This window comes from Phocoena phocoena, chromosome 8 (genome assembly GCF_963924675.1).
Source record: "Phocoena phocoena chromosome 8, mPhoPho1.1, whole genome shotgun sequence".
NCBI classification, from domain to species: Eukaryota; Metazoa; Chordata; class Mammalia; order Artiodactyla; family Phocoenidae; genus Phocoena; species Phocoena phocoena.
This window is the reverse complement of record NC_089226.1, coordinates 58,732,140-58,756,551: the sequence shown is the minus strand read 5'-3', so window position 1 is coordinate 58,756,551 and position 24,412 is coordinate 58,732,140. Positions and strand designations below refer to the sequence as shown.

The 24,412-nt window shown below is 41.3% G+C and overlaps 1 protein-coding gene across 1 annotated transcript in view; it reads right to left on the bottom strand.

Annotated features, from left to right (window-relative positions):
- The window catches only part of FAM168A (family with sequence similarity 168 member A), a 197,052-nt gene extending 174,454 nt beyond the window's left edge, over window positions 1-22,598 (bottom strand). Inside the window, exon 1 of the mRNA XM_065882840.1 lies at window positions 22,430-22,598. The gene's annotated coding sequence lies outside the window, so the exon portion shown is untranslated. The remainder of the gene's footprint in view (window positions 1-22,429) is intronic.
- Between the last annotated feature and the right edge of the window lie 1,814 nt (window positions 22,599-24,412).

Here is a 24,412-nt window from a genome sequence, read left to right as displayed (position 1 = left end):
GTTCAGTAATAGAGTAAGTCAAGAAGGAAGGAAGCCAGCACTTATTGAGCCCCTACTATGTTACAGGCATATACTAGGCACTAACCCTAAAATCCCTTAATGTGGGTATCATATCCCTATTCTTATCAGATGAGCAAAACGAGGCTTATATGCAAGGAGTAACAGTTAGCCAATGAGGGTTAAAAGGTTTATCCAAAACCATCCAATAAGTGGCAGTGCCCAGATTTTAAAACCCAGTTCCCAAACTACAAGTCTGAGGTTATTTCCAGCGACTCTATCATGTTTTGGCACATGATATAGTGCCAAACTTTTAAAGAATTCCTAAAACAGAGTATGTCTGGAAGGCCTTTAATTTCGGTAAGATAATCAAAATACTCCATGAACCTTAACTGCTATAATAATATAAGATTAGATGACACATATAACACTACTATATATAAAATAGATAACCAACAAGGACCTACTGTATAGCACAGAGAACTTTACTCAATATTCTGTAATAACCTGTATGGGAAAAGAATCTGAAAAAGAATGGATGTATGTGTATGTACAACTGAATTACTTTGCTGTACACCTGAAACTAACACAACATTGTAAATCAACTATACTCCAATATAAAATAAAAATTAGATTAAAAAAAATTAGATGACAGGAAGAACAATCAGATATACATCTGATGACAGGTACTAATTCATGTACAGTATATTACTGAGCCAATCACTGTAATATCTAAGAGCTGAAGAGAAACTTTAATGTATCTTCAGAATATCTTATGCTATAACTGAAAACCTAACATGAGGTTTGAGTCCAGTAAACTGCCCACCACTTATTAACTGAGATACCTTAATTTGGTTACTTAAATTCTCTGAATTTAGGTTTCTGCATATGTAAAATGGAAGAAACAATACCTACCTCTCAGGGTTCTAATTAAGATTTAGAGATAATGTGTGCATCACCTAGGACAATGTCTAGCACATGGTAGCTAGTCTCATCCTTTGCCCTCTGTGAATACTCCCAGAAAAAAACATGTAGATGAAAATTAAAAACTCAACTATATGATTTTCCAAATAGAATGGGATATTTGGTACCATGGAAAGTAAATATTCAGATGATTGAAAAAAAAAATTTTTTTTTCTTTCAGATGTTTTGGCATTGGATAGACAAAACCTTAAAAAAAAAATTCCAGGGGCTTCCCTGGTGGCGCAGTGGTTGAGAGTCCGCCTGCCGATGCAGGGGACACAGGTTCGTGCCCCGGTCCGGGAAGATCCCACATGCCACGGAGCAGCTGGGCCCGTGAGCCATGGCCGATGAGCCTGCGCATCCAGAGCCTGTGCTCCGCAACGGGAGAGGCCACAACAGTGAGAGGCCCGCGTACCACAAAAAAAAAAAGAAAAATTCCATATGACAATCAAAAACAAACTCGGCTTTTATGCCTTGAACCCCTAAGCAGAATTTCTTGCCTGTTCAGAAGATCCTCTAGTTACCTAGTAACCACCTGCCAGCCCCAAACTAAAGAAAATTGGCTCTGCACTGGTCTAATTACCCAACCAGCCTGAACAATCTAAAACGAAGTGTGGAATAAAGAGAATTGTCAGCCAGAATGTTAGTGAAATTATCCACAACAGGAGACCTGAGAATCCAAATACCACCAGGCAGTATTTCCATGAGAATAAAATCACAATTTATGAGCCCTGCAAATTATACCATTATTAAAACAAACATGCCATTGAGGCTACAGCTATCAGATAAATGGCTTTATTGTCCCCATTGTTTCATCTACTGCAGCAAAGAGGTGCAAACTGAATGAGCGGTTACCAGAAGCTGCAATTTCTAGGAAATTACAATGCAGACCTCCATCTTAAAGCTCCCTTTGTGTTGGGCTGTAAACGCTCTGGAGGGGAAGAGGGGAACGGAGGAACAACTCTTCTCCGCTGCCCCCAAACTCAAAGTTGCTGACAACTTTACAAGCAGAACTCACCAATCACCCCCACGTTCTCCTATTTGTTTTTCCCCCCACTAGGTTGTTCCTGGGCTCACCCAGGAAGGAAGAATCTGAACTTAGCAAATCTACTTTATTCACTAAGAAGCCTTTAGACAATTCTCCAACCCAAACAAACACAGACAGAAGAGACAAGGAAAATGGATACCGGTTTCCCTGGCTCCCACAATACAAAGTACCTCCATCTACAGCAATGAAAATTAATCACAAAGTACAAAAACATGGCATCAGTTCCTCCATTAGGAAAAAGAAAATCCCTTTACAATAACTGCTGGCATCATAAACCTCGAGCTGCATTTTCAGACTTAAATGGGAAATCTGAGACACCACCTAATGGCTATCCTGGGCCAAACTGTATCATGGAATAGGGAACACAAAAGTAATCCCTTCAGTAATAGTTCACTGAACTTCACAAATCTACCAATTTTGGAAATGGAAGGAAAGAAACTAGCATCACTGGCTATCTGCTATTTGCCAACCACTGTATACACATTATTTCTAATCCTCACAAGAACCCTCAGAGGAAGACCAGATATCCCTTATTGACAGGTGAGAATTTAAGGCTCAGAGAAAATAAATAACTTGCCCAAGGTCACACAGCCACTAAAACTAAAATTTGAATTAACGTTTCTCTGACTTTAAATTCTAAGCACTTTTAACCTTTGGATTTTGCTTTTTTGTGCTACCTATTAGTAAAACCTAATAAAATATACTTTTAAAAACAAACAAACAAACCTCTAGGATAACAAATTTAAATGCTACCTGAACCTTTCACAGAGTTCTAACACTGCAAGGCAGTCATGGGACAATGCAGATGAACTATGACATCATCATACAATTCATTTTCAAAATTCTCATTTAATCCTCCCAACAAATTTGTGTGGTATGATCCGCCCCAGCTTTACTTTTATTTTATTTTATTTTTTTTGTCTGTGTTAGGTCTTTGCTGCTGCACGCGGGCTTTCTCTAGTTGGTGCGAGCAGGGGCTACCCTTTGTTGTGGTGTGCAGGCTTCTCATTGCGGTAGCTTCTCTTGTTGCAGAGCACGGGCTCTAGAGCGCAGGCTCAGTAGTTGTGGTGCACGGGCTTAGCTGCTCCGTGGCATGTGGGATCTTCCCGGACCAGGGCTCAAACCCGTGTCCCCTACACTGGCAGGCAGATTCTTAACCACTGTGCCACCAGGGAAGCCGAGTCCCAGCTTTATATCTGAGAAAACTGAGGCTCAGAAAGATTTTACAATTTGCCCAAGGCAGCATGGAAACTAAAACCCAGAACTTTGACTACAACCTCATTGCTCATGCAGCTTTATCACAATGCCAGACTTAAACACAGGCATAAAGAACTCAAAAATCTGTGGTGGAGTTCTTTGCTTATTTATGAAGAACATCTGTTCATAATTAATAGCACGTGGAACAGTGGGCATGGAGGAGGGAAGGAAGGAGTACCAGAAAGCCCTTTAGGTCCTTAAGCTGCCTAATCTAAACTTTCCTATTTCAAGAAAGCTCATTCACTAAGAGGGAACACAAGGTCTAGGTGATAGAAAAGCATTTTGGAGCTCTGACTCCTAAATGCACTCTGGGCCAGCAACTTCCAGGGACTGAAGGCCAGCTATGAGTCAGGCGCCACGCTAGGCTCTTTCTACACACTGTTCCTCTCTTCCTCATGGTCCTCTGCGCCGGTGATAGAATCCCTATTTTACACGTGAGTAAACCAGGCTGAGAGATAAAATGACTTCTCCAAAGTCACCCAACTAACACAGTGGCAGACTGGGGATCTCAGTCCTGATTGCTCTGACTTCAAAACCATTGTTTAATCTATAATAATAATAGAAGTAAAAAGTTATAGAAGGCAGACCAATGTTTGCTTGGATAAGGGATCAGAGAGAGCAGGAAGAAGGGATTGCATAGGGGTACCAGGAAACTTTTGGGAGGTGATAGATATATTCACTATTTGAATTGCAGTGATGGTTTCACAGATGTACACACATGCTAAAATTTAGCAAACTACATTAAATTTGTGTCATTTACTGTTTGTCAGTTTTACCTCAATAAACCTGTTCAGGAAGGAAAAAACACATTGTTCTTTTTACTAATCACTGACCATGACCCCAGAATATCTGCCCTTAAATTGTGTCTAATCACAGGAAAACCAGGCCAAAGAGTTCTTTCCCTAACCAATTTAGTTCTGAGTTTATATAAACTATTAGTAAAACATCACAGAAAGGACGTTTTAAATACCTAAGAGTAATAGATTATTTCCAAACACTCTACAGCACTTCAGAATAGTATCCAAACAAATAAAATGTTAATTACAAAATGCAGCCTGGTAAAAGGATAAAGAGTAATGGCATTGCACAAACCTGGATTGAATCCCAGGATTCAAGTGAATCTATTCAGGTTGCTAAATCTGTATCCAGTTCCTCATTTATAAAATGAAAGTGATAATAACAATGCTACCATTTATTGAAATCGTACCATGTGCCAAACACCAATCTAAGCACTTTATGTAATTATCTCATTTAATCTTCCCAACAACTATACATTGTAAATACCACTATATCCCTATCTCACAGATGCATAAAATAAGTTACAGAAAGATTAAGTAACTTTGAGGTCATACAGCCAGTGAGTGCAAGAGGTGGGATTTAAACTCACCTTGCAAAATTTTTCTGAGGAATGAACTTGAAGAAAGAAGTAAAATACTATAAGTCTTAGTATAGTACAAATGATTGAAACTCCCCTCTATTCTTTAAACAAGTTTCTCTAAAAGAAGTCTCTTGTATTGAAAGAGGAGAAAATTTGTTTTAATATTCTACAAATCAAACTTTTAACTGATTATGGCTAATAGTATGCACTTTACCCATTTTATCCCTAATTCTCAGTCTGCAAATTACTATTATTTTTTTCTGTTTTATTGATGGGGAAAATGCAATTCTGAAATGTTAAATAACCTTTAATAGTGGCACAGATATAAGTCTCCTGACAAGAAATGGAGCTCTTTCCAGTCTGGCTTATTGCCATCCAAGTCACTCAGAACCACACTCAGTACTTTTTCAGAGACCACTCCTTAAGCATCTTAAGCAGTATCTTCCATAGAAGCACAGAACCAAAGTTTCATGGATTCTGGACTTAAAAACTCTTTGCTCTAAATCGTGATGTCTATACAGTGTTAATGCTTTATAAACGACATCTATACACTAACATACTCAATCTTTTTCTTTTTCTCATTTCTGGCTTGAGTAAGAAAACTTATGCTCCAATCTGTCAAAATACTATTATCAATGAATAAATAAAACACAAAAACCAGGATATAGGGACTTCCCTGTGGCTCAGTGGTTAAGAATCCACCTGCCAATGCAGGGGACAGGGGTTCGAGCCCTGGTCTGGGAAGATCCTACATGCAGTGGAGCAACTAAGCCTGTGTGCCACAACTACTGAACCTGCACTCTAGAGCCTGCAAGCCACAACTACTGAGCCTCTGTGCCACAACTACTGAAGTCCATGCACCTAGAGTCCGTGCTCCGCAACAAAGAGAAGCCACCGCAATGAGAAACCCAAGCACCACAACGAAGAGTATCCCCCGCTCGCCACAACTAGAGAAAGCCTGCGTGCGGCAATGAAGACCCAATGCAGCCAAAAATAAATGAATAAATTTATTAAAAGGAAAAACAAATAGGATATAATATTTGTTTAGCACATTTATGAAATTCTTTCACGTATATTAAATCCTCACAACTTTCAAAAGCAGATACAGACATGGTCATCCTCACTTAACAGGGGAAAAAAACTGAGATTCAGAGTGCTTACACAACTTGCCCCAAGTCAAACAGCTAGTAAGTGGCAGAGGTGGGGTTCAAATCCAGATTTTATGACCATATATCCAGAACCTTCCATACACAAGACCTAATGTTCTTTCAGAAATAAGCTCAGGTGTCTATTCCTCCAAGAACTCTTCCCTGAAAAAGTCATTAACACCTCCCTCTCTGCTACTTATTCTACAGCATGTACCATACACTGAACTGTAATGTATTTATTTATAGCTTCTCCCTTGCACCTGGGAGTTCCTTGGAGACAGAGACCACATCTCACTCACCTCTGTGTATCATCAGAACCTACCTAGCAAAGAACCTGATATCCATGTTAACTAAATGAATGCAAGCATAAATGATTATTTTTGCCTGCTACTAAGACTCTAATCAACAAAACTTTTTTTGGAAGCCATAATTTAAATCATGTGTCAGGAGCTATGAAGGGCTTAATAAGCGTTAAAAACCCTACATTTCTTAAAGTCTCAGTCATCCCACCACCATAACAGAGAGGTCAAATCCTATACTTAGGCTCAAAAAAATCAAATGCATAAGCAGAGTACTTGTGGTTTGGTTTTGTAGCATTCATTTTATGTTACCTAAAAGTTAAAATTGACAAAAAAATTAATAAAGATGAAACTTGGAAGCGGAGAAAAGAGCTAAGAGTTAGAAAAGCAATCATAAGGTCCCAACTTCTCCATTTATCAATGTGACTTCATTCATTCCAAGTGAGATTCCAGGATCTGTCACAAATCAAGTTCTTTATGAAGATATACATGTCTAGTGTGTATACCATTCCACTGACCCAGCTATGGGCAAAGAATAGAGGATAAGTGTAAGCTGAAGTATAGTGGACACAACACAAGGGGAGGCAGGGGAAGGTGCAATGGCCACTAAAGAAAAGTCATTCTACTAAAACTCAGCCTAGAACAACATGGTTGGGAAGTTACAGTGCTAACAGACCAGGCTGAAACTATGGATTCACTCAACAAGACCTTACTGGTGCCTATTCTGTGTAAGGTCCAAAAATGAGCTCTTGAGAATAAAAGGATGATTAGATGCAATCCCTGCTCACTGCAAGTAGAGGAGACCAATAAATAATAAATGGATAATTACACCCCAGAGATAGGGCAACCCAGAGACAGGGCACCCAATCCCAACCCGGAAAAGTCAAGGAAAGCTTTCTGGAAAAGGTTAACTCCTAGGCTGAGTCTTAAAGGCTGAGTAGGAGTTAGACAAGTTAAAAGTTAAAAGGAGATGTCCAGGCCCAGAGAAGAGTATGTGCAAAGACATTAAAGCAAGAAGCTTGGCAAGTCTGGAGAACTGCAAACACCAAACAATATACACATCATTAGTATTAAAGGTAAAACATGTAAGCTGGGAGGAGAGGCAAACAATGAATGACACTGGAGAGAGTTAGGGAGAGAACACTGAGCTAACTCTCTTACTAAAAACCATACTGGGGGGCTTCCCTGGTGGCGCAATGGTTGAGAGCCCACCTGCCCATGCAGGGAACACGGGTTTGTGCCCCGGTCCGGGGGGATCCCACATGCCGCGGAGCGGCTGGGCCCGTGAGCCATGGCTGCTGAGCCTGCGCGTCTGGAGCCTGTGCTCAGCAACGGGAGAGGCCACAACAGTGAGAGGCCCACGTACCGAAAAAAGAAAAAAAAAACATACTAGGGAACCCCATCTAGGAGACAGTGTACCTACACTGACACTTGACTGAAGGGCAGGCAGGCTTTCAGATATGTTCATTTAGAATGGATAGCTGGTTTTCTCCTCTATAACTCCACAGCCTGATCAAAATGTACTGTCAACTATACTTCAAAAAAAAAAAAAAAAAGTTCTGTCAAAGCCATAAACCTCAAAAGTATGGATAAAATTACCACCAACAAAAATAAATGCAGGAAAAATTCAAAAAACACCCTCCTCCTTTGGTTCTGGGGCAGAGTACTATGGAGAAATATTTGATCCCCTCAGTAATGAGTGGTATAGTTAGAAAAAAAATTTAGAAAGGGGCATTTCTCACATTCACAGACATTTTTCATCTAGAAAGAACTATCAACATCAGTGAACTCTCCAGAACAATTCAAACTGTTTCAACTAGACTAAAAAGTTTAAAAAGTTGATGGAGAGCCAAAAGCCATACTATACCTGCATTGGTTCACCAACAAACCCAGGCAAACAGCCAAAATTATAGACCTTCCCTGCCAGGAAGACCAAGTAAACTAAACTCAGAAAACAAATTCAAAAAAAAAAAAAAACCCCAATAAATTCAGTGCTTTATTTCTCTAATAAAAATGCTTTAAAAGCCAAAATACTGTTCCTTCTTCACATGCTAAAAGTCACATTAAATCCAGGCTTCATTCTAGAAGGATAATATGAATAACAGCTCCCATTCATTGACAGTAATATATGCCAAGCACTGTGCTAAGTTCTTTATATGAATTGTCTCATTCAATCCTCACAACTACCTAGGAATTATGTACTATTATTGCTGTCCTTCCCTTTTTAAAGATTAAAAAAATGAGGTACAGTAAAGTAAAGTAACTTGCCCAAGGTCTCACAGCTAGTATGGGAGAAAACAAGGGCAGCATAGATATATTACCTATTTCTGAAGAGATTATTGACAATCTAAGGAAAATTCATCCTATTAGATCTCTTCAATTCCTAAATATCCAAATTATTTAAATAGTTTCAAAGAGTCTATCATTAAGAAGATTGACCCTTTCCCCACAACAACAAATGGTGACCAGACCCTACCATGCACCAATCTACACAGTAGCCCAGGGCTGCTAGGTTATATCCTACTCTGTAAAAACTGGTTCACTCATTTAGCACCAACTCAATTATTCAACAAAAATGTACTAAACCAGGCTTCCCTGGTGGCGCAGTGGTTGAGAGTCCGCCTGCCGATGCAGGGGACATGGGTTCGTGCCCCGGTCCGGGAAGATCCCACATGCCACGGAGCAGCTGGGCCCGTGAGCCATGGGCGCTGAGCCTGCGCGTCTGGAGCCTGTGCTCCGCAACAGGAGAGGCCACACCAGTGAGAGGCCCGCGTACCGCAAAAAAAAAAAAAAAGAAAAAAAACTAAACCCTACTAGGTTCCAGGTATCAAGGATACAGAAATAATCAGTGACACACTGTCCTTGGAAGATAGCACAGAATATAGGAAAGACCATTCATAGGCTATGGAGGTAGCAAAGTCTGAGAATAAATCCCACCCTAGTCACTTACTGGCTGGTGGGCCTGAGTAGGTGCTACATCTCTGAGCCTAAGCTTTCTCATGTGTAAAATAAAATAATTATGGCCACCCTACAGTCTAATTGTGAGTTTAAATAAGTTACCACACATAAAGGGCCTAGCACAATGCAGGCACACAATGAATGTTAATTCTCCTCCCCCCAGAACTAAGGATCCAGGCTGTATAGGGGTGTTGGCTGAAAGGTAAAACAATGCTCATTGTTATGACTTATTTAGCCAACCTCCTCCATCCCCCTCTGCCCAATCATAGTGAAAAACCAAAGTCATTACACAACAAGATCACTTGGCTGTGGCTTCATCTGCATCTTTTTCTTTTTCTGCGGCAAATGCCCCAGGTTAAGGGTAGGAAGACACAGAATCACTTTTATACATAGCTATGCACAGTTCTCTAAAGACTACTTCATGCCTTTCTTTCCACACAAGTGGTGGGACTTCCCTGGTGGTCCAGTGAGTAAGACTCCACGCTCCCAAGGCAGGGCGTGCGGTTTCGATCCCTGGTAGGGGCACTAGATCCTGCATGCATGCCGCAACTAAAGATCCCTCACACCACAACAAAGGATCCCGCATGCTGCAACTAAGACCCGGCACAGCCAAAATAAATAAATAAATATTAAAACACACACACGCGCGCGCGCGCGTACACAAGTGGTAAAGAATAAGCATCAAACCCAATGATTTTCTTTTTCTTTTTTTTTTTTTTTTTTGATGTGGACCATTTTTAAAGTCTTTATTGAATTTGTTACAACACTGCTTCTGTTTTATGTTTTGGTTTTTTGGCCACAAGGCATGTGGGATCTTAGTTCCCCAACCAGGGATCGAAACCGCACGCCCTGCACTGGAAGGCAAAGTCTTAACCACTGGACCGCCAGGGAAGTCCCAAGCCCAATGATTTTCTAACATCCTGACAAAGCTGTAAAACTGCTCAACTCTAAAGTTCTACTAAGTGAAAGACCAACTGCATTCATGCTAGCTTTCAAAGCAGTACTTTTAGTAAAGGTTTAACAAATCCACCTATTCCTTCAATAAGCAATCAGTAAAGCCTGGAAACATAATTATACTAATAAATAAAACTATATCATATTGTATTGAATTAAGGCAGTGACATCAAACTGTAATAGTGTCATTGCATTCTACATAGCCATGCCAAAAAAAAAAAAAAAGAACTATTCTGAGGTCTTGCTGAAGCCACAAAAGTCTCAGTCCTTAACTACACATCTTTCTGCATAGCAAAGTACAAGAGTTATCTCAAGGAAAAGCACTTAGGCACTTGTGCAATTAAGTTGCAAGCTGAACTACCTGCTTTTTTTCATGAAACACCATTTTTACTTGAAAGAACAACTGCCAGACAAACTGATTATTCAGACTTGGATGTTTGGCAGACATTCTTTCAAAAATGAACAATGTGAGACTGTCACTTCAAGGAAAACAACTGTCAGTATTTGTTGCCAATGATAGAATTTGGGCTTTCAAGCAAAAACTAGAGAAGACTTGTCTGATGAAATGGGTAGAGATATTAACAAATGTGATTTTTTGATACTGTATAATAAAATATGTCAACATTTTAGAAGATCTGTGTAACTCAATGAACCAGTGTTTTCGAAATGACCAAAGCATGATGACACAAAATTATGCATGAGTAAAAAATCCATTCAAAGTACAAAACGACCAATGGACTTTAGTGTAACAGAGTATGAAAGGCTCACTGATATGGTTTCAGATTCCACAAAATAATGGACCTCTAAAGAAACTACCAACTGACAAGTTTTGGTGTAGTATATAAAAAAAGAATATCCATAGTTATCTAAAAAGTCAATCAAGGGAATTCCCTGGCAGCCCAGTGGTTAGAACTCTGCGCTTCCACTGCCGGGGACCTGGGTTCAATCCCTGATAGGGGAACTAGGATCCCAGAAGCCTCTCGGTGCAGCCAAAAAAAAAAGAAGTCAATTAAAACATTCCTCCTGGGACTTTCCTGGTGGCGAAGTGGTTAAGAATCCGCCTGTCAGGGCTTCCCTGGTGGCACAGTGGTTAAGAATCCGCCTGCCAATGTAAGGGACACGGGTTCGAGCCCTGATCCGGGAAGATCCCACATGCTGCGGAGCAACTAAGCTCGTGTGCCACAACTACTGAGCCTGCGCTCTAGAGCCCTCGTGCCACAAATACGAGGAGCAACTAAGTTGCTGTGGAGCAACTAAGCTCGTGTGCCACAAATAGGCCTGCGTGCCTAGAGCCGGTGCTCTGCAGCAGAGAAGCCACCGCAATGAGAAGAGCAACGAAGAGTAACCTCTGCTCGCCACAACCAGAGAAAGCCTGTGCACAGCAACAAAGACCCAACACAGCCATAAATAAATAAATAGATAAATAGATTTATTTATTTAAAAAAAAAATTCTTCCCTTTTCTAGCCACATATATGTGGGACTGGATTTTTTTAATATACCACCAACAAAACAACCAGTTGCAGCAGACTGAATGTAGAAGCAGATATGTATCCAGTCAGACAGTGAAGAGATTTGGAAAAATTTTAAATATTATTCTTCTATTTTGTGGAATATAGTTATTTTCATTAAAATATGCTAACATTTAATAAGTTTATTATTTTTAAATGCACAGTTTTAATTTTTAACACAGTAAATACTGGTACACACAACCCACAAACAAAAGCTCTTTGGAGTCTTTAATAGGAAGAGTGAAGACGCCAAAATTTTTTAGAACTATTGCTATATAGCAATGAGAAGGATAAACTATTGCTACATACAAGAACATAAATGAACCTCACAAACAAAGCTGAGTGCAAAAGCCAGTCATACCTTATAAAAGTTCATAAGTAGGCAAAAATAATCTATGGTATTGGAAGTCAGCATATTCGTTACCCAACCGGGGACTGAATCCGGGCCACAGCAGTGAAAGCATCGAGTCCCAACCACTGGACTGCCAGGGAATTCCCAACGTTCCCTTTCTTGATCTGAGTGCTGGTTACACTTTTTGTGCACTTTTTCTTGTATATATACCTCAATACAATTTCTTTTTAATCTATATTCTCTAAAAAAAAATACACCCATACACACACCTGCTTTAGGCTCACGTGAAGAAATTTTGTTAACACTGGTCAGGGTAGAAGTAGGGCTTTTTTTTTTTTTAAAGACAGATTTTCAGGTGATTCTAATGTGTAGCCAAGCTACTACTCACCTAAGTAGGTTGAAAAATACTGATCTAAGAATTTAAAACCAGGGAACTTTTATATACAACACAGTAAAAAGAACAAGGACTTTGGAGCAAGGCAGATCAGGTTTTTAATACAAGTTTCTCTTCTTTTACTATGTAACCAAATGCAAGCAAGCTACTTAATCCCTATAGGCCTCAGTTGCTTCAGCTTCCTCTTCTGTAAAATGGGCACAATACCCTAAACAGGGTAAATGTGAGGATTAAATTATATAAGGGAGAGAAAGCACCCAGCATATTGCCTACCACAGATATTCAAATATTAAGTCCTTTCTGTCTTTCCACCTTCATCTCCTACTACTCCTAAGGCCAAAAATAAATTACCCTCTTGACTCTTGATTTCTTCATCCTTAAAATGAAAATAATGCTACATGACCAACCTATACACTGTAGATCAAATAAAATAGCATAATTATATTTGCAGAAGTATAAATAGTGTAACTATATTTACAGACAGGGATTTCTGCTACCAACTCAAAATAAAAGAGAGAGGACAACACATTAGAAAATTAAGATAGGGAGTTCCCTGGTGGCCTAGTGGTTAGGATTCCGGGCTTTCACTCCCATGGTCTGGGTTCAATCCCTGGTCAGGGAGCTGAGATCCCACAAACCTCGTGGTGCGGCCCAAAAAAACTAAAACAAAAACATAATACTTTAAAAAAAAAAAAAGAAAAGAAAACTAGGATATGTATATAAGGCTATAAAACAGAAGCTAGAAAATATGAGCATCAGCAGAAACTATCAAGCCTGAAGGACATGATCAGAAGCCAAATCGAGATTATAATCTCTAGTCAGCCAGGGATTGAAGCTTACTGTGAAAAATATATCAGCCCAGGGTTCCTTCAAAATGTCTGTATCTAAGAGAAAACACAATCTATAATATCATAAAAATAGGCATATTCTGAAAGTACCCAGACACCTGCCTAAAAGGAAGAAGGTGGGGGAGTTGTATTGGAGCTTTATAAACCAAGGTGTTTTCATAGCATCTTTATACAGAAATCGATGGCCTAGGGACTTCCCTGGTGGTGCAGTGGTTAAGACTCCACGCTCCCAATGCAGGGGGCCCGGGTTCGATCCCTAGTCAAGGAACTAGATCCCACACGCATGCCACAACAGAGGACTCAACAAGCCGCAACTGAGGAGCCTGCCTGCTGCAACTAAGACCCAGCACAAGCAAATAAATAAATAAATATATATATATTTTTTTAAATCGATGGCCTATTTAACAAAATAAACTTTTAGATAAACAGTAGTTTGACAAAAAGATTCTGTACAATTATTTTTAGTACTAAAGATATGCATAATTTCCTAAGGAATTAATTTTATAATAAATAAAACAAGAAAAATGAACTTGCTTTAGTCTCTTTGCTCTTCACTAGGCTACAACTTTAAGGGACTTCCCTGGCAGTTCAGTAGTTAAGATGCCGTGCTTCCACTGCAGGGGGCTCAGTTCGGGGAACCCCGCAAGCCTCGGGGTGGCGGGGTTGGGGGTGGGGAGTCTACAACTTTAAGTCTGATTTCTGATAATGTACCAGGGATTGTCAAGCTATGGTACACCCATGGCCTGTTTCTGTATGGCTTGTGAGCTAAGAATGAAACATAGGAGGGGGGAAGAAGGGAGAAGATGGGGAAGGGAAAGAGAAGGAGAAAAAAATAATAGACACTGTATGTGACCCACAAAGCCTAAAATATTTTTTTACAGAAAGCATTTGCCAACCCCTGAGCACACCATCTTGCTGTCTTCTACTTTTGAACCTTGTGCTATACACCATCATCATCAAAGCCTTTATCAATCCAATTAAATTCTAAATTCCATTCTAAGTAAATAAAAACCTACATCTGGAAAAACACCTATCACCTTACTCCTCGTTAGAACATGACATACTTTGTCATCTCTCCTTACTATGTTCACTTCAAAAATTAATCATTCACTACCTGCAAGGCACCCTCCAAGGACCTAGGACTGTATAAGATGACTAGAACACAGCCCCTGCCCCCAAGAAACTTACAGTTAAGTGAAGGAGCAGACAGAAACAGTCAATTTTCCTAAAACAGGGCAATATCAATATTATGACAGAGGCACACACTGGATACTCCCTGTGAACAAAATGGGGGCACTTATGACAACCTTAAGGATTCTGTAAGGTTCCTTAGGGGAGATGCACTTAACCCAGAGGGATGAATAAAAGGAGAAACAGCATGAGCAAAGGTGTGAAACTGTAAAATATCTGTAGAAACTACATGCTACTCAGTATTACCAGTGATGGGCGATCAGGCAGAAGGAGTACATAACGACAGGTCATAGAAGGCCTAATATGTCATGCTAAGGAGCTTAAGACTGTAGAGCCAATGAAGGGATTTAAGCAAGGGAGTGATGTGGACATATACACCACTGGGTAGATGTTCCGGCTGCTGGATGGAAGACAGGTTTACTACATGGGTGATATACAAACTAGTTAGGAGGCTACTGCCCTTGTCCAGGTAAGATTAGGGCCTGAACTAAGGGGATAACCGTAGGAAAGGGGAGATGAGTTTCAGAAATATTTAGAAGGATTTATTTTTGGCTATAGAGATAATGGAGAAGAAAAAACTAATAGCACAGATTCATATCTTGAATGACTGGATGAACAGCAGTGCCTTTAAGTTAGGACAAAACTACAGGAATAGATGACTTTAGCTTTTGAGGGAGATACAAAAGGGGAGAGGCCAGAAGAAGGAGATGGGGAAAATGAGTTGTTCTGGACCTACTTAATTTAAGGACCATCAAAATGGATGTATGCAGGTTGCCAGTAGACAGTGAGATATACAAGTCTAGAGCTCAGGAAAGAGGTCTGAGCTGGAGATAGGGATTTTGAGAGTCATCACCATACAGCAGCAGTTAAAGCCAATAGAGTGGGCAACACTACTCAAAGAAAGAAACTTAAAAAGTCCAGTGAGTCAAAGAGCCAACACTAAGGAATATCAACATTTACTGAGAAAGCAGAAACAATAAAGATCTCTTCTTAAATATAAGGTAGTTTCAAAAGCTTCAAAAATCTCTTCCTGCTAAACAACAGACTGGAAAGAACAACCATGAAATACATTCATTAGTACAGCTCATCTAATGGACAAAGTAAAGATTAAGGAACTCAGTAGGGGGAGGGCTTTCCAGGTGGAAGGCACAACATATGGAAAGAATAAGGGCATAATAGTACAGCATGTCTTTTTTTAAAAGGGAGGGGAGAACCTCTCCCCTTATTTTTTTCTTTTTAATTCATTTATTTTATTTATTTTTGGCTGCTTTGGGTCTTTGTTGCTATGCGTGGGCTGTCTCTAGTTGCGGCGAACAGGGGACTACTCTTTGTTGTGGTGCACGGACTTCTCATCGCAGTGGCTCCTCTTTGTTGCAGAGCACGGGCTCTAGGCGTGCGGGCTTTAGTAGTTGTGGCACACGGCTCAGTAGTCGTGGCTCGCGGGCTCTAGAGCGCAGGCTCAGTAGTTGTGGTGCACAGGCTTAGCTGCTCCGCAACATGTGGGATCTTCCCAGACCAGGACTCGAACCCGTGTCCCCTGCATTGGCAGGTGGATTCTTAACCACTGCGCCACCAGCGGTTAAGCCCCGGTTTATTTGGTTTTACAGTAGGCATATATGCTAGAAAGCCCTTAAAAAGAGGTACAAAGTAAGGCCTACAAGAACACTGGGAGGGAAAAATCGAGGAAGATTGTGCTGTTGACGTCATGAAACATTTGTAACCTCTACTTCCCCAGTACATCCACATATCCTTCAGGTCTCAGCTCAAGCATTAACTCCCCCAAGCATCTCTCTCTTCCTTGCTCTCTCAGGCAGGTCAGGCCATGTCAACCTCCATCCTCCCCATGGCCCTTGCCCAGGTCCCCACCATAGCAATTATTCCATTATGCTACAGTTATGTGTGACATGTCTGTCTCCACACTAGATTAACTATAAGCTCCTTAAGAGTAGGGAATTTTAATTTTTGTATCCCATACTCCCAGCACTCCCTGACTGTCATCTAATAACCACTCAATAGATACTTGTTGAACAGATGTCTTAAACATATCTGTCACACACCGACTACTAGCTCCTTGGTCTTGGAATGCATTGAGGATTTACATTCTTTGTTTTGCTTTACTTATGATAATTTTAAAATAAATTTATATTCCAAATGTAAAATGAGTAAGGGGAGATATAGCAGCAGGAAAACACTGAATAATAAAAGAATAGCCTGGAGGAAAAGTTAGCTGTAAACAATTCATAAGTAAAATAAAAATAACAACAGTAGTATTTACCATATTAAGCATCAACTACGTATGTGCCATTCAGTGTTCTGGGTTCTTTGTCCTTATCTCATATAATCCATTAACAACCCAATAACTGAGTATTATCTCTCTTTTACATATGCATAAATAATCCATCTCACTGTACTACTCTACCTTGTAATAAGTTACAAGTAGAAAACTAAGAGGAAAATGACTGTATTTGTCAGGATAGTGAAGAGCAAATGTTGTATACTGCATTCTCCACTTCAAAAAGCATCAATTGTTTCATTTTGAGCAAGCCAGCACAGTTAATGTAGAACCAGGTCCCATAAATTCACTAGGAGAAAGTCCTCTAGCACCCTCTCTGTCCCACTATATCCAACAATCTTCAAGTTTTAAGGGAGAAACTGTGAACTGATCTTCACGTATTCCTCCTCCACTGGGAGAACCCTTTGGAAAGGCAATAAACCAAATATAACAAGCTTTTCACCTCTGTGTGGGGTGCCCTGACTTCATTTTTGTAAACTAAAGAGGAAAAAAAAAAAAAAAAAAAAAACCCCAACTAACATTTATATAGTGCTTTACAGTTTAAAGAGTATTTTCACATTTATTACCTCATTTGAGCCCCACTTTACAGGAGAGTAAACTGAAACTCTAACAGATTATTAATGCATTTGGATTTCACATCTCTTAGACAAAAAATTCTTGGGGTTTAGGTTGCTAAGCTTCTGATATGCATAACTAATGACTTCCTATTCATGGTCCACTCTGTACATCAGAGGACAGACCCTCCTGTACAATCAGGTGAGGACCAATGTACCAGGCTGCCTTTCTGCAAAAAGAAACATGCACAGAAATTCTGATCAGAAGAGTTACGTGACTTGCCAAAACATGACATAAAGCTCTAAGCTGGTATTAAAAGAATCAGTATCTAGTAAATAAAAAACCCGCCAATAAGAAAAAACTCTTAAGATGCTGTTCTTTCACAGCTCACAAAGGCTGCTACTACCCTCTCCCATTCCTATTTCCAAGTATGATTGATCCACATCTGGATAATCTGATCATCCATAAATGCAAACTGGCTTCCTCTTGCCATCTAGACTACCCATATATGTATGTACACGCATACTTACAGACATATACTAAAGAATATATTTTTATATGTGTATATATAATATACATACAAATAAGAAGTGTTGCTGAGTAATGGGACTATAGACAATAATATTGCTTCTTTTACTTTTTCTGTAATTTCCAATTTCTGCTATGAGCATGTTATTTTAATTAATGGTGGAATAAAGCTCTTTTAAAATTAAAAAATAAGGATAATAAATAAGAAAAAAGCAAGTCACAGAAAAATACTTAACACTATGATTCTATTTATATAAAGTTATAAAGGTACAAAATATATTGTTTAGGATACATACTTGTTTGGTAAAACTATTTTTAAAAGCAAGGGAATGATTCACACAAAATTCAGGAAAGTGGTTACTTCTGAGGGAGAAGGACAGAGATTCAATCAGGCAGGGAATCACAAGAAGCTTTAAAGGTACTAAAAATCTCCTTTTTGTTAAACTGGGTAGCAAAAACATAGGCCTTCAATTTGTTATCATTCTTTAAATTAAAGATTTATATTATATGCACTTTTATACATATGGTTTATCTCACAATTTAAAAAGAAGATATAAACAGGGTTGAAGAATCAGAATTTCAGGGCTGTAACCCAAACTATTCCACTCACTGTGTAATCTTAAGCAAGTCATTCTACCTCTCAGCAGTTTTTCTTCTTATTTTATAGATGAGGAAACTAACAACTAATATATGTTTACTACTTTACTGTTTAAAGTTCCTAGACTAGGGACTTCCCTGGTGGCACAGTGGTTAAGACTCTGCGTTCCCAATGCAGGGGGCCTGGGTTGATCCCTGGTCAGGGAACTAGATCCCACATGCATGCCGCAACTAAGAGTTCGCATGCCTCAATAAAGGCTCATGGGCTTAGTTGCGAGCTGCAACTAAGACCCGGCGGAACCAAATAAATAAATATATATTTTTTTAAGTTCCTAGACTATAGTACCAACATACTAATATGCAGATAAACTGTGAGATAATAATACAAAGTAATACCTCCTTACTAAATAATAGATCATAATACTAAGAACTCAGCGGTAGGACACACAAGGCTATTCACATTCTAGTCTCTTCTATCTAATAATAATAACATCTAATATTTTTATAGTGTACAATGTAACACATTGTATTAAATGCTTACCATGGATTCTTTTGTTTAATCCTCAAAACAACCCTATGAGATTAGTTCTCTTATGCCCATTTTACAGATGAGACCACGGTGCCCAAGGTCACATAGGTAGTAGTAAATGGTGGACAAACTTCAGAACCCACACTCTTGACCACTACGTTAGTTTTGCCTCACTTTTCTCACGACATTTAAATCATCTATCTCTCCCATGACACTGAAAGCTCCTTGACAACTGTTTTTTGTTCACTTTTTTACAATTTTAACTGTATTTAATTGTACAATTTAGTGGAAGTAAGTACATTCACAATGTTATGCAACCATTACCACTAAGTATGAAAGGTTTTTAATGACTTTACTAAAATCACTAGGTTATCAAGTGGTAGAAAGGGGATTTGAACTCAGGACTCTTAACCTCTAAATTAACAAGCTATTCATTCTACCAAGGTACCTGTCTACCAATACCTCCACTGCTATCCCCTTCTCACCAGAATACTGGAAGAATCAAATGAGATGAAGATACTAAAACACTTTATATACATTTCTACTGCACAGGTGAACACAGCTGTGAGGGGGAAAAAGAAAATCCACCAAGACAATTCTCCCAAGCGATTACCTTCCATTTTGAGCTCTCAAAAGCTAGGGCTTTCATATAAATATCCCACCTCTAAATCAAGCCTGCAGATCCACAAAAGCAACGTCTGGACCCCAGAGTAAAGTTATGAGGAGAAATGCTTGCATTAGTTAGATTACTCTCTCATCAAATTATGGGTAACTGCTCAAACCTGATTTTTATTGCAATACAGAAAGCTTCCTCATAACAAAACACTTTCAATTCCAAGGATAAGTCCAACCTTCAATCATTCTGCCCATTTTGGAGCTACAATAAAAAAAAAAAAGATTCTTGGGGCTTCCCTGGTGGTGCAGTGGTTGAGAGTCCGCCTGCCAATGCGGGGGACACGGGTTCGTGCCCCGGTCCGGGAAGATCCCACATGCCGCAGAGCGGCTGGGCCCGTGAGCCATGGCTGCTGGGCTTGCATGTCCGGAGCCTGTGCTCCATAACGGGAGAGGCCACAACAGTGAGAGGCCCGCGTACCGAAAAAAAAAAAAAAGATTCTTAATATTGGGTATTTTCATGTGTTCAATTGTGAAGGCCAAGGAAAATGGTTTGTTTACAAGCTGAACCCTGAAGCTTGAACAAAAAAAGAATTATTTTGATCCCGTTGGTGCCTTACATCCCTCTTTACATCCCTCCCCATTTTTTCCCCAATCTAAGCTCTAATCAACAGCCATTTCAGGTTTAACATATCACAGTTAATGCAATTAAGTCCAGAAAACTATTTTCCTAAAGATGTCTCCTCCATTAACACCCTTCTCTACTTTCCAGCATCACTCTTCTGCCATGAGAATGAGCATATCATTAAGCTTTAAATAAAATTTCTGAATAGATGGAAGTATTGTTTTTGTAGTTAATGGAATACGCTTACATCTCCTAAATAAAATAAAATAAAAATGATTCTTTATGTTTTTATCCACATCTGACAGAATTCTAACCACCTGAATTCCTTTAGAAGAAAATTCAATCTACAGAAATATAGTCCAATTATTTTAAATCTTATCAGGTAATGTCAAAAGAGAATCAAATGAAAATACCAAACTATCTCACCAATGAATATTTATGACATTTCCATATTTTCTGTCTTCTCTCTGTTTACATAAAACGGTGGTACCAAGATTCATCTCTGGATTATTAGCCTGCAATACAATGATGGGCCTAATTGCCTTGCAAACCAGGACACCAATAAATGGAGTCTTCAAGCAATCAATTTTAAGAGGAGGGGGAAAAAAAGGCCTAAGCTCTTTCTGAATACATGCACGTTGCCTGACTGGGAAATAAATTCAGCCTTGTATTTTTCAGTCTCATTCATCAGTTCTCAAGCAAGGAATGCTCCCTTAACCACCTCAAGCTCATCAAATCTATTTAATACCAAATTCCAAGACTAATTTTTAAATGCACCTGGAGGAGAGAGGAAAGGAGAAGGCAGAGACGTCAAATAGAAAGACATCTATCACATTCCAGTTTCATCTTCTTCATCTTTAGTTATTGGAGTGGGGTTTTCTCCCCCAACTTTCTTTTTATAATACATGAATAATAGAAGATACTTTTCCCTCCTCAAAAAAAAAAAAAGATACTTTCCCCTCCTCAATTCTACCTTAACTGAAGCCCCTCTCAACTTTACCCTTTATGTTGGTTTACTTCCAAATGATACTAATACAAGTGAAACAAACAAAAACTAACAGCTTAAGAAGTCCTCTAGAAAAGTCTTTTATGTACCTTCTCTCTCCCCAACCACAGCCTCCAAAGCTGTCCATTTAAGTCCAACCCCCAACCCTCTTGTGTCTCTTGGAGGCCATCTCAATCCTTCTCCAGAATCATCCAATCCACCTCTTCCCAGCACTGCTCACTGCCCCTCTCTATCCTCCCTGCCCCCTCCATACCAACAACCCCAGGTTTCCCACTCCTTAATTAGCCACATCTGCTACCTCACTATCAGCAACCACCTCTCCAGTCCTACCAGTTCATCTCAGACATTCTTGCTCCAAAACTCCCTCTGCCACCTTGGCCAAGGGACATTTTCTTCAAGATACCATCCCCCAACCTTGCTCACCACCTGCCACTATTCTTTCAGTAAGTCCAGCCCAGAAGCATCTTCTGTGCCCTCTGCCTTCACCCTGTACCCAGGAAGCCACCAGTGCTTCTAAGATCACTCTAAATCCCATCCCACTGTGCTCCCCCGCTTCCCCTCCCCGCCCAATTCCAATCCTTGTTCGCCCATTTTGGGCCTAACTTCTACTTTACCCCCTCCTGCCAGCTCACCCTCACACTCCCCTCATTCAAAGTCCCACCCCCCACCAGCTCCTATTCCAACCTCCATAAGCACTCCCCAGGAAAACCCCGAATTCTACCTCCTCTGCTTTCCTAACCCACGCTATTCCATAAAATCTCAACAAATTCCACCACCCCCAGATGGCAAGCGCCCACTTCAAGCTCAGGTCTCAGCCCATGCCAAGACCCTCCTCACCCCCGGCTCCTACCACCTCTATCAGCCTGCCCTAGGTCCACCCCAAATTCCACCCTCCTGAATTAGTCACCCCCCAGGGTCCTATCCAACTCTGCAGTCGCACTCTCTATTACAATCAACCCCTTACCCCGCAACCCGGCCCAGATCCCAAGCTGTCAATTGCTCCAGGCCAACCCCAAATCCACCACCCTCAGTCAGTCCCCTCCCCCATTAAAAGCCATCCCACTCCAGTCTCAACATCCATTTCGCCCAAAACCATCCAAATTCCACCCCAACCCTACAACCCCACGCTCCTGTCCCAGATCGTTCCCATTAAAAGTCCCCTTCCCTTGTCTCTCCCCCCCCCAACCTGCTTGTGTCCCACCCTCACCCCACCCCCAGCCCGCGCCTGGACAAGTCTCCCCAGCCAGCCCGCCGTTCCATCGCGACCTCAACCCCCTTCCCCCAACCCGCGAAGGGGCTCCGCAGTCCCCACTCTCATTCTCCCCAGTACCACCGGCCCAGGCTCAGGGAGAGCGGACCGGGGTAGGGTGGGGGGGTGATCTCCTCACCGGCGAGCTGCTGCAGGCGAAAACGGCGGCGGCGGCAGCTGAAGCGGCGATGCCCTTGTCTTCTCTGAAGGCTACAGAGGCGACGCTCTCGCTCCCTCGCCCGTGTCCAGTAAGGTGGCGGATGGCGCGCAGGGACTGGGAGCCTCCTCCTTCTCAGCGACTCGGCTCTGAATCCTCTGCAGTAGCCGCCGAGGAGCCCGACGGGTGGGGGGAGGGGACGCTGGGCTGCGGGCTAGAGAGGAGGAGGCTGAGGGAAGGGGCGGGGGACCGCTGAGAAGGGCTGGGAAGGAGGAGCCAGCGCAGCGCCGCGACACGTCCCACAGCCTCAGCCCGCCGGGACCACAACTCCCGGCATGCCCCACTCCGGTCCGCGCGCAGCCGGCGCCCCCCGGCGCGCGCCCGATGCGGAGGGACTATTCCCTCCTAGGTCTCGGACAGTGGAATAAAGCCAACCATCCGCGGGTGGCTTTTGTAGACTCAAAGACCACATAGGAGGCAAGTTAGGCACCACAGCGGCCCCATCCCCCAAGGGACGCTTTTAGCAGCGTCTCCGCCTTCTTTACGCGCGCGCACACCTCCGCACACGGAGCCCCGCCACCACCTCCCGCTGGACTACATTTCCCAGCATGCCCACAGACTCTCGCCCTCCTTCCGGACCCTTCTCAGACCCGGTACTACAGTTCCCAGGGAGTGTGGTCCTTGCGAAATGCTGGGAGATGCAGTTCTCAGTTCTTCCTCCATGTTAAGAAAAAGAAGTGAAAGAGAGGAAAAAAGGAAGGAAATATGTCAACCCACCGAGAACAGGCCTACATTGGCTAGATCACTTGGAAGTCTGTACTTTCTTCGCAATACCCGTTGCCACTGTCTCGCACCAGAGCTAATGCAGCAGCCTCCTTCTGCTCTCCCTGCAAAACTGTAGACGATTTGGCAGCTTGAACCCAAATATAAAAAGAGCGTACTTCTTGTCCCAGCTCCGCTACTTTTAAGAATTTACCTTAGAAAGATAATCAAACAATTTGGAAAAGATGAATGGACAAGGTTGTTATCTGAGATTGTTGATTACAGTGAGGTAAACGTAAATGTCCTTCAACAGGAGCTGGTTAAATTATATATACAAACAATGCATTACTAAGCAGCTGTTTAAAATAATGATATGGATCTTTTTCTTGACATCAAAAGCTATTCACAATTTATTATCGAGAGAAAAAATTGATAAGAGAATAGCAAGTTTAGAATGATCTAATTTATATGAAGCTTGAGACAATGTTCTATAAGCATAGAAAGATTTCAGGAAAGAGGTTCCCCAAAATAACATCTGTGATTATCTTGGAGTAAAGAGTGTCAGATTTCAAGTAATTTTCATTTTCATATTGCCTGAATTGTTTAAAAAGAGCACATAACTTTTTAAGCTATAAAACTATTTTCAAAAAATATAATTTTCAAATCCAACAACAGCCTGTCTTTGCTTCCTAAAAGCTTTTCATGGCTTTCTATTGCCCTCAGTGGTACTCCAAAACGAGGTCTGTCTGGATTTTCTGGGAGCTCAACATTTCCACTAATTAAAACAAATAATGGTGGGGACTTCCCGGGTGGTCCAGTGGCCAAGACTCCAAGCTCCCAATGCGGGGGGCCTGGGTTCAATCCCTGGTCAGGGAACTAGAGCCCGCATGCCGAAACTAAAAGATCCTGCATGCTGCCACTAAAAGTCCTGCGCTCAGCAACAAAGATCCCACGTGCCACAGCTAAGACCCAGTGCAGCCAAATATTTTAAAAATAAATAAGTAGGGCTTCCCTGGTGGCGCAGTGGTTGCGAGTCCGCCTGCCGATGCAGGGGACACGGGTTCGTGCCCTGGTCTGGGAAGACCCCACATGCCGTGGAGCGGCTGGGCCCCTGAGCCATGGCCGCTGAGCCTGCGCGTCCGGAGCCTGTGCTCCGCAGCGGGAGGGGCTGTGACGGTGAGAGGCCCGCGTACCGCAAAAAAA